We start from the raw sequence: 9,796 nt of genomic DNA, 5'->3' as shown, positions 1-9,796 counted from the left end.
GCTCGCACCATAAGCGTCGACGCGATGGCAGTTGGATGGAAAAGGGGTGACGTCGCAGACCGCTTCGGCTGTTTAAAAGCCTCGGAACACCATGAGGTGGTAGTATACGAAGACAGAGGGGAAACCTTGAATTTCCTTAAAGTCCACGGAAACCCTACAGCCGGCGCGACGAGTCCCACGAAAAGTCCAACTGCGCAAAGCAGGTCTGAGAGAGCCCAGCAAAAACCGCAAAGGAGCAAAGGAATACCACCAGCAAAGAGGAGCTCGCTCGTGCGCGGAATCGCCTTAAAGCGATCGGTTCTTTCCTGAGCGCCATGCTCCCATCGGTCAGTCGCAAATCACCAACAGCGAAACAGGAATCAGCAGTGGAGCGGTTTTTCCGAAAAAAGCCCAAGACCCCGAGCCGCCGAAGCCTAAGCCTACAATAGCGGACAAGGGGCAGGTCGCCCACCGACCCTCGTGATGAGTTTGGCACCACGGACCATGTCAAAAGCGCTTTCCTGGAGTACGTTGCAGTTGTAAGGGCCACAAAGGAGGTAAATTGCAGGGAAAATTACGGGGTCATACATGGCCGCCTACAGCGCAAAGAGCGGTTTCGTGGCCCTGGACGAAGAGGCAACGGAGCGAACCGGCAAAATAAAATTCCAGACGCCACACGATGGCCCGATAGTGGTTACCGCCAAATGTACCAAAATCATGCTGGAGGATAGTATCCTTGAAATGGCACAGACCGTTTCTGGGACCTCACCATCGATGGAAGCTTGGGCGGTACCCAATATCAGATGGGTAAATGGGGTGCCGGGGTGCGGCAAAACTACCTGGGTAGTGAAACACTTCGACGAGAGGAGGGATGTCGTAGCCACCACGACAACTGAAGCGGCCAAAGATCTAAGAGGAAAGCTTGCGCACCAATTGGGCGTTAGAGCGAAGACAAAGGTGCGCACTATGGACTCAATTTTAGCCAAGGGGTTCAAGCCAAATGAGAAATGTCACTGCTTGACGGTAGACGAAGCTTTCATGAAGCACTTAGGGGCCATAGTCATGGCAGTAAAGTTGTCTGGTGCAAGCGAGGTGGTCCTCGTCGGAACGTGAATCAGCTACCATATTTGGACAGGGATAATCTTTTCCCATTAAAGTATACCCGTCCATATCTGGTGGCTGGCATCACACAGGAGCTACTCTGCACTCACCGTAACCCAATGGATGTGGCCTTCGCACTCAGCGTCGTCCACTCCAAAACGTCGCTGTCTCATGTTCATTCCCTGAGCTTGAAGGGTTTTACAGGAGCGCAAATATCGATCAAAGCCCAAAACACCCTATTCCTGGCTCATACGCAAGAAGAGAAATCTTCTCTTATTAGCCAGGGATACGGGTCCGGTGAAGGGTCGCGTACCTTAACCATTCACGAGGCTCAGGGACTGACATACGACAGCGTCGTCATCATAAACACTAAGTCCAGGAGGCTCCAAATTCATGACAGCATCTCCCACGCGGTAGTGACAGTGTCGAGACATACGGCTAGCTGCGTCTACTACACAGATGACGCCGACGATGCCACCGGCCGCTTCATCAAGCGAGCCATGGATGCGCCAATAAAAACGGTCGTCGAATACAACCTCAAGACGGCCATGCAACATCGAGACTCCACTGTCATGTTACCCTACTGACACTCGCAAAGTCCCTAGTCGCTAGCGGGAAATGAGACCAATCCCCAATCCGTTCCTGTCCCATAATCGTGTCAAACTAAGTTCATGTGTACTATACACAAGTTAAGTATTGTGTAATAAAATTCTGTATATATATATATATATATATATATTATTATTGTATTTATGTATTTATTTTATTTAAAATAAATACATAAATACGCGGTGAACTCACATAGTTTAAGACTAGAAGTCAGTAGACATAAGTTTTTGTGAGGCCAAGACGGCGAAAATTATAATTATATAAGTACAAAATCTAAATAAAAGCGCGGACCCCCAAATCTGCGGTAAGGTTGTATTAATAAAAAAATAAAAAACTTTAGCGCATGTACAATCGTGAAAAAAACTGTTATTTTCATTTTTCAATTAACCCATGTAAGTATTTATACACAAAACAATCATAAACACTAAATAAAAAACTTAACAATACTAATAAAACTCAACAACAGTAACAACGAAAACTTTTGTAACCGACTGCGCTCAAGACATTATAGACGAGTAAGAAACACTAATGAAAAATTGTAAATGATTGCAAACTTTCAAGGTCAAAATCTATTCCCCGTCTCCAACGTAATTTAAAATAATTTGATTTAAAACCCTTTGAAAACCCTGAAAAACCCTTTCAAAGGGTTATCTACTTCAATTGGATATCATACATGAGCCGGTAACATCTTGTACTAGTTAACTTATTGAAAGGGTTACCCTAATGTTAGGGTTTTGAAAAGGCTACCACTACCAAGAGATAACACTTTTATTGACTGCAGCCATATAACCTGTAACACTTTCGAAAGAATTAACTTATATTCGGGGTTGTACGGTCCCTGCTTGAAACACAAAACCTTAACAGTAAATCGTCTGTGTGGCTAGTAGATATGACGGGAATCATGGGTATCATGCATAAAAGACATCGATGGTGCATTTAAATTCATGACGAATATTTTTAACCGACTTCCCATAAACGAGGAGGTTCTCAATTCGGCCGGTATGTTTTTTTTTCTATGTATGTACATTGATTACGCCGAGGTTTATAGATCGATTTACGTGATGACTTCTTTTTTTGTTCGACGCGGAATAGTTGCCAGTTGGTCCCATAGTCATCAGGTCAGGATCTGATGATGGAAACCTTGAGAAATCAAGGGCAACCTTCGAAAGTTGTAGGCATACATAGGGTAAAAACTTGACACTCAGGTGTATGCCTCAAAGCACTATTCAACAGTGAAGGTTTGAAGCTGACCTGATGATGGAGTGTTGAGGGAACTCTACAACTGAATATGTAAACTACCCCGTGTTGGAGCTTATATTATTCTTATTGACGAGACCTTTGCAACAGTGAAGGTTTGGAGCTGACCTGATGATGAAGACCAGAGAAGGTCGAACATTCATTTTTCATTTTCGAATTATTAGTTGCAATGCAATCAGTATCGTGAGTAGAGCTGGTAGAGCTTTTTCTATTGGCCGATAAATCGTTATCATTTTGTACATAGTGTAACGTGCCGACCACACCTACAATAAAATTGTTATAACCTTCGTCGTTCGGTATTTAATAAAGGGGATAATGGGTTTTATTTAAATCAAACTTGTTAATTTTTTATTATTAGTAAATTATATTTTTGTTATAGTTTACTGTGTTTACGTACAATATTTGAGAACAATTTAACTGAAGAAAAATATGGGAGTATTTCTCAATATTTGGCAACCGTAAACGCACACAGATGCACGTGTCCGTACACGGCACCACTTACCTATCTGCCGCGCACACAAATAAAAACTGGCTTCACTTTGTTGTTCGCGCACGTTCTATCTACCTATTTATTTGATCTGAGATTCTTTCGTTCAAATGACAAACTTAGTTCAGAAATAATATTTTGTTAAAGGAGAATGACCGTTTTGGGCTAATTGATTGATATATTGTCCTGAAAGCACACATCGATAAAAAGTTTTGACAAGCTCTTAGATCCAAAGTGATAACAATTGGCGAGTAGTATGTTAAGTTCGAAAGGCGCTTAAGAAGACCTTTCGAATGATATACGACTCATTACTAGAGAGACAGTAGACCAACGTTCCAACATTTAGCCATTTTCCTTCTACAAAAACTGAATCTATGGTGTTACGCGAATAGATAGAGTAAGGACTGAGTATAAAAAAGACGAAGTTTGAGAGTAGCAATGGTAACAGAGAAGCTACGTGGAAACCGGCTGCCATGGTATGTGATGCGAGAGATGGAAATCACGTTGCGAGGAAGGTTTTATGCTTGAACGTGGACGGATGTAGTGGAAGAGACGGACAAAATGTACAGGTCAACAACCACGGTGCATGAGCTGCCAGTCCTACCACACACTGTTCCTTTAAAACTATGAACATACCATGTACCGGTCAGTTTTGTTCTAAATCAACTACTTGCGATACATATCGTTTATTTGATTAAGAATATACTGAACATTAATATAAATGTTTCATCATTATCATCATTAACGTCATCCTGACCACTTCGCATCATCATGATTCAAAATTCAATTCAAATATTTATTTGCTAGTCTTAAAAACCAGAAGCAGGTTTGTTTAACGAAGAAATAATTTTAATATGAAAATCAACTAAGATTTATCAAGAACGCGGCAAAATCGAATATGCAAAAGTATAACACGTCTTGTCACAATGACGTTCGAAAAAAGAATCCTCCAAACACTTTGTCCAAACATAAATGCACGGCTGACTGGCGAGGTGTCTATGGTCGCTCGTTTCTACTGCCCTCTATGTAACCACTGGCAGCTAACACGGCCTCTCCTGACACCCTGACGTCCTCGGCAGGATCTGAATGAGCCTGGTTGAGTCTCGGAACACCTGCACATTCAATAAGCGAGTTGGATCTGGCTCAATTTCGTCATATTTAAATCGTGGTCTTCATCGTTTTTCTGGACACATAACATACAGTACTAATCCATTTAAACAAAGAAAAATAAATAACATCAACTTTAAATCAAATAACAGATACAAAATGAATAACAGAACACTGGTATACCACCCAGCGACTCACATAGAAGGCATAGGCTCAAAAGTTTGCATATCGCAGAAGATTTCAACACTGTAGGTATAGGCCCTAAGTTTGCATAGCTCCTAGTGTTTAGTTATACACACACAACATACAAAGAAATCATGTAAATTATTAATCTGGTTTCGAGTGTAAAGCTGAAACATATATCATGTAAGAAGAAATACAATTACTTTTACTTATTAGTTATACCGTGGGCGCAAGCGTGCACTCAAGCGCAAGAAATATGTTATCAATCAAGAAAGATGTTATCAAGAACAAATACTCGAACTATAATATCCTGATCCTGGCACGAGCGCTGCTGTGCACGAGCGCTTGGGCCACGACACGGCCATTACACATTCTCGTGTTCAAGTCTGCAAACAAGCACTCATGACATACATTTCGTTCGGCCACTTCTGACCATCAAAATCTTTCATCAAAATCTGGAAAGCTTTTCGCTCTCAAAGAAATAAATTCAAGGCATAACTTTGAAACTATGTCTCAGAAATATCATTTTTACCAATCAAATGTGTCAGCAATGCTCAAAACACAACTACCATTACGGTTTGATAAGTTACGTGTAGTTAATTTTACTTCAGCTTTTGCTACACAGAAAACTCATAGGTGACAATACATTGGTGTTGTCATTGGTTGGTACATTATTACACATTTTTCCACTTAATACGGCTAAAAGCATAATTACTTCCGATGTGTAATCAAAACAATAGAACAGAGCACCTGACCTCAATGCATGATATACCAGGTGTCCTATCCACTGGTTTTTATTACCGGAGTATGCCAAACGAGATACTGGCCGTCAGCACTCCGTACAGCATGCAAGCTTGTGCAGCAGCACAGCACCCGGGGAGCATGAAGTGTCACTGCACTCTTACTATGTCAAACGACACAGCACCTGGAGCGCTTACACCATCACCTCACACGGCTAAGGCTTATCCTCAATACCTGTAGTCAAAAGACAAGCAAGCAAGCATCTGGCTAAGGTAACCAAACATTCAATTGACAGACTCTCATGCATTGTCAGATTTGAACATTAGTTAACATCAAAAATTAATGCAACCAAATTACATAATAAGTAAAAGGAAATAAATAAAACTACTTTTACGGATTTTATCGCGGTTATATTATATTATTTAATCCCGACGTTTCGGATCCTTTACAGCATCCATGGTCACGGGCAGACTCATGGACGTTTCGGATGCTGTAAAGGATACGAAACGTCGGGATTAAATAATATAATATAACCGCGATAAAATCCGTAAAAGTAGTTTTATTTAAGTGTCAGAAATCAAAAGGAAATAAAAATAAATAAACCGACCAAGTGCGAGTCGGACTCGCGCACCGAGGGTTCCGTACAAATCCTGTATAGATAAAAAGTGAGTCTCGCGCCAACCCTTCAGTTTAGAACAATCATAGTTATGGTAATTTCGTGAGAGTCAAAATAGCTAATATTTTTTATTTTATAATATAACTAAAATAGTAGGCCAGTACCTTGTAAAAGTTATTTTATTAAAGTTATTTATATACAACATTTTATAGTCATCATTCAGAAATCTGATTGAAAATAACTAATTATGTCTTAAAGGTCATTGGGCATATCTGACCCGCTTTGTAAAAAGTGGCGGACATGAATCAAAGTAGTTTTAAATCGTGGAGAATGGTATGACGTTTCTTTGAATATAAATATTTTATTAAAATTCCATGGAGACGAATGTCCAGGATCGTTTGAAAAATATAAAAGACAAGCAGTTTCAGAGGATTGTACAGGTTGCAATGCTAGTTTTTATTGTTAAAGACTTTTCATAAAGAAAGAACATGCCAATTCGGATGACCAGGTTCTGATGAGGATCTGGAAACCCTGAGAAATCGATGGCAACTCTTGAATATTGTAGTCACGCATCGAGTCAAAACCAGACATGTGAGTGTATTTTTGAGGGTACTTGTAAACAGTGAAGGTTTGGAGCTGATTTGATTATGGAGACTACAGAGAGTCGAGGGAACTTCTGAACGGTATGTTGCAACTACCACGTGTTTGGGCTTATTTCATTCGTATTGGCGAAGACTTTCCACATAGATAGGTTTAACTGCCATTGTGGCATCGATAGCAAAGATCAGATATAGTTATGGGAACTCCTTTACAATTTATAACGTAACCTAGTGTTGGAGCTTATTTTATTTTAGGTGATGAGAATTCACTACTAATGGGATCTTTTATTTTTTTAAACATACATAGAGTTCTCTCGACTTTCTCACGTCTCCATCATCAGGTAAGCTCTAAACTTTCACTGTTTGATAGTATCACCAGACATACATCTGAGAATCAAGTTTTAATCCTATGCATGCCTACAATTTCTGATAGTTGCCCTCGATTTCTCGGGATTTCCATCATCAGATCCTGACCTGATGACAATGGAAATAAACGGCGAGTATACTCTTTCACTACAAAGAAATGATTTCTCAAATCCGTCAAACTTGGTCGTTTAAATTCCCCATTGAAATGAGGAAAATATTTGATGTTTACACCTGATTTTCTCTAGAATCCCATGGTTCACATAGATGCGACTAATGCCATAGTAAATCAGAGCCTTTATCATTATACTGTGCCATATTTCGTTCGTATCCGCCGTGGGTATGGTTTCCATACTAAGGTGCCCAATGACCTTTGAATGATTTAAAATTTTTCACAGTTTAGAGGCAATTATATTTAAGAAGTGTTTGATATGAATTTCAACTTTAATATCTCTACGCGTTCATGTGAAAAAGGGTAGGTAGTAAGTTTATAATTATTAAAAAAATATTTTATGTCGTGTAAGCAAAAATAATATTTTAATATTTTATGTAACTTCAAATTTATCATTTTCGCAATTTTTCCTTTATCTGTACTATATAACGCTGCTTCGTGGCGAATTTCAAGATTCTGAGTTCACGGGAAGTACCTTGTAGGTTTTGATTCCCTAGCGTGTGACGGAAATTCGTCTAAGGTGTCGGCATAACTGCTGTATCTTTTGATCGCGTTAACTTAGAAGTTTGATTTTTTTACTGCCTAAAGGGACAATAGACTTAGGTATTTGGTATAAATTTCAATTTGATATCTTTATTCGTTCGTGAGAAATAAGGTACCTAGTAAGTTTCATTTTATTAAAATATTTTTTTTATATTATATAACTAAAAAAATGAGATTTTCGCAATTTTTCCTATATTTGCATTATATGACAATGCTTCATGCCAAATTTCAAGACTCTGAGTTTACGGGAAGTATCCTGTAGGTTTTGATTCCTTTGCGAGTGTCCAAAATTTGTTGAAAATATCGACATAATTGGCTGTATCTTTTGATTGGCTTGGCTTTGAAGTTGATATTTTCACAGCTTAAAGGGACAATAGACCTGAGTATTTCATGTGAATTTCAGCTTGATACGTCCACGCGTTCTTGAGATAAAGGGTCTTGACAGACAGACAGACAGACAGACAGACGGACAACAAAGTGATCCTATAAGGGTTCCGTTTTTTCCTTTTGAGGTACGGAACCCTAACTAAGGTCTGAAAACAGACTTTCAATTTGTAAAATGTGAATTACACCATTGCCTTCCATTGGGTTTACATGTTGGTTGTATCCCATTCTTGGAACTCTCCAGGCCTTCGAGGGCCACAACCAAAAATCTAGAGCCTGATGCATAATTTGAACTATTCCATTTCAATGAAAAACAAATTGAGTAAGTCAAAATCAAAACAGTGTGCATTTATATCACAAAAGCAGTAAACTTATATTTTTGTGTACTTGTTGAAACTCTCATAAGTAGAAAGATTATTCATATAATTGATTGCGTTCCACAAGTCTCACATGATGTTACAATAAGCTTACAGCTACGTACATTTGTGGACCCTGTTCGGGCACAGCAACATTGGGCAAGTACATTAAATAAACCGGCCAAGTGCGAGTCGGACTCGCGCACCGAGGGTTCCGTACAAATGCTGTATAGATAAAAAGTGAGTTTCGCGCCAACCGTTCAGTTTAGAACAATCATAGTTATGGTAATTTCGTGAGAGTCAAAATAGTTAATATTTTTTATTTTATAATATAACTAAAATAAGTAGGCCAGTACCTTGTAAAAGTTATTTTATTGAAGTTATTTATATACAACATTTTATAGTCATCATTCAGAAATCTGATTGAAAATAACTAATTATGTCTTAAAGGTATGGGGCATATCTGACCCGCTTTGTAAAAAGTGGCGGACATGAATCAAAGTAGTTTTAAATCGTGGAGAATGGTATGACGTTTCTTTGAATATAAATATTTTATTAAAATTCCATGGAGACGAATGTCCAGGATCGTTTGAAAAATATAAAAGACAAGCAGTTTCAGAGGATTGTACAGGTTGCAATGCTAGTTTTTATTGTTAAAGACATTTCATAAAGAAGGAAGGTGCCAATCCGGATGACCAGGATCTGATGAGGATCTGGAAACCCTGAGAAATCGAGGGCAACTCTTGAATATTGTAGGCACGCATCGAGTCATAACCAGACATGTGAGTGTATTTGTGAGGGTACAGGTAAACAGTGAAGGTTTGGAGCTGATTTGATTATGGAGACTACAGAGAGTCAAGGGAACTCCCGAACGGCATGTTGCAACTACCACGTGTTTGGGTTTATTTTATTCGTATTGGCGAAGACTTTCCATAAAGATAGGTTTGACTGCCATTGTGGGATCGACAGCTAAGATCAGATATAGTTATGGGAACTCCTTTACAATTTATAACGTAACCTTGTGTTGGAGCTTATTTTATTTTAGGTGATGAGAATTCACTACTAACTTGGGTTAAAGCAGCCATTGCAGGTATGGGATCTTTTATTTTTGAGGGATTAATCACCTAAAGAGCCCCAGTTTCAGGTTTTTTTCGAAACCGCCTGACGACTTGTAGCTGTCGAATTGTAACAACGACTTCTAGAGAGTAGGATTCGGGGCTGGCTTTACGTTTCTAGAGCCTTGACAAAAGTGTAATTCTGTCCCTTTCTTTGTTTTATAAAGTCGGCATTATTTTATTT

Source organism: Helicoverpa zea, chromosome 19 (genome assembly GCF_022581195.2).
Source record: "Helicoverpa zea isolate HzStark_Cry1AcR chromosome 19, ilHelZeax1.1, whole genome shotgun sequence".
In the NCBI taxonomy this organism is placed as follows: domain Eukaryota; kingdom Metazoa; phylum Arthropoda; class Insecta; order Lepidoptera; family Noctuidae; genus Helicoverpa; species Helicoverpa zea.
This window is presented reverse-complemented; position numbering follows the sequence as displayed.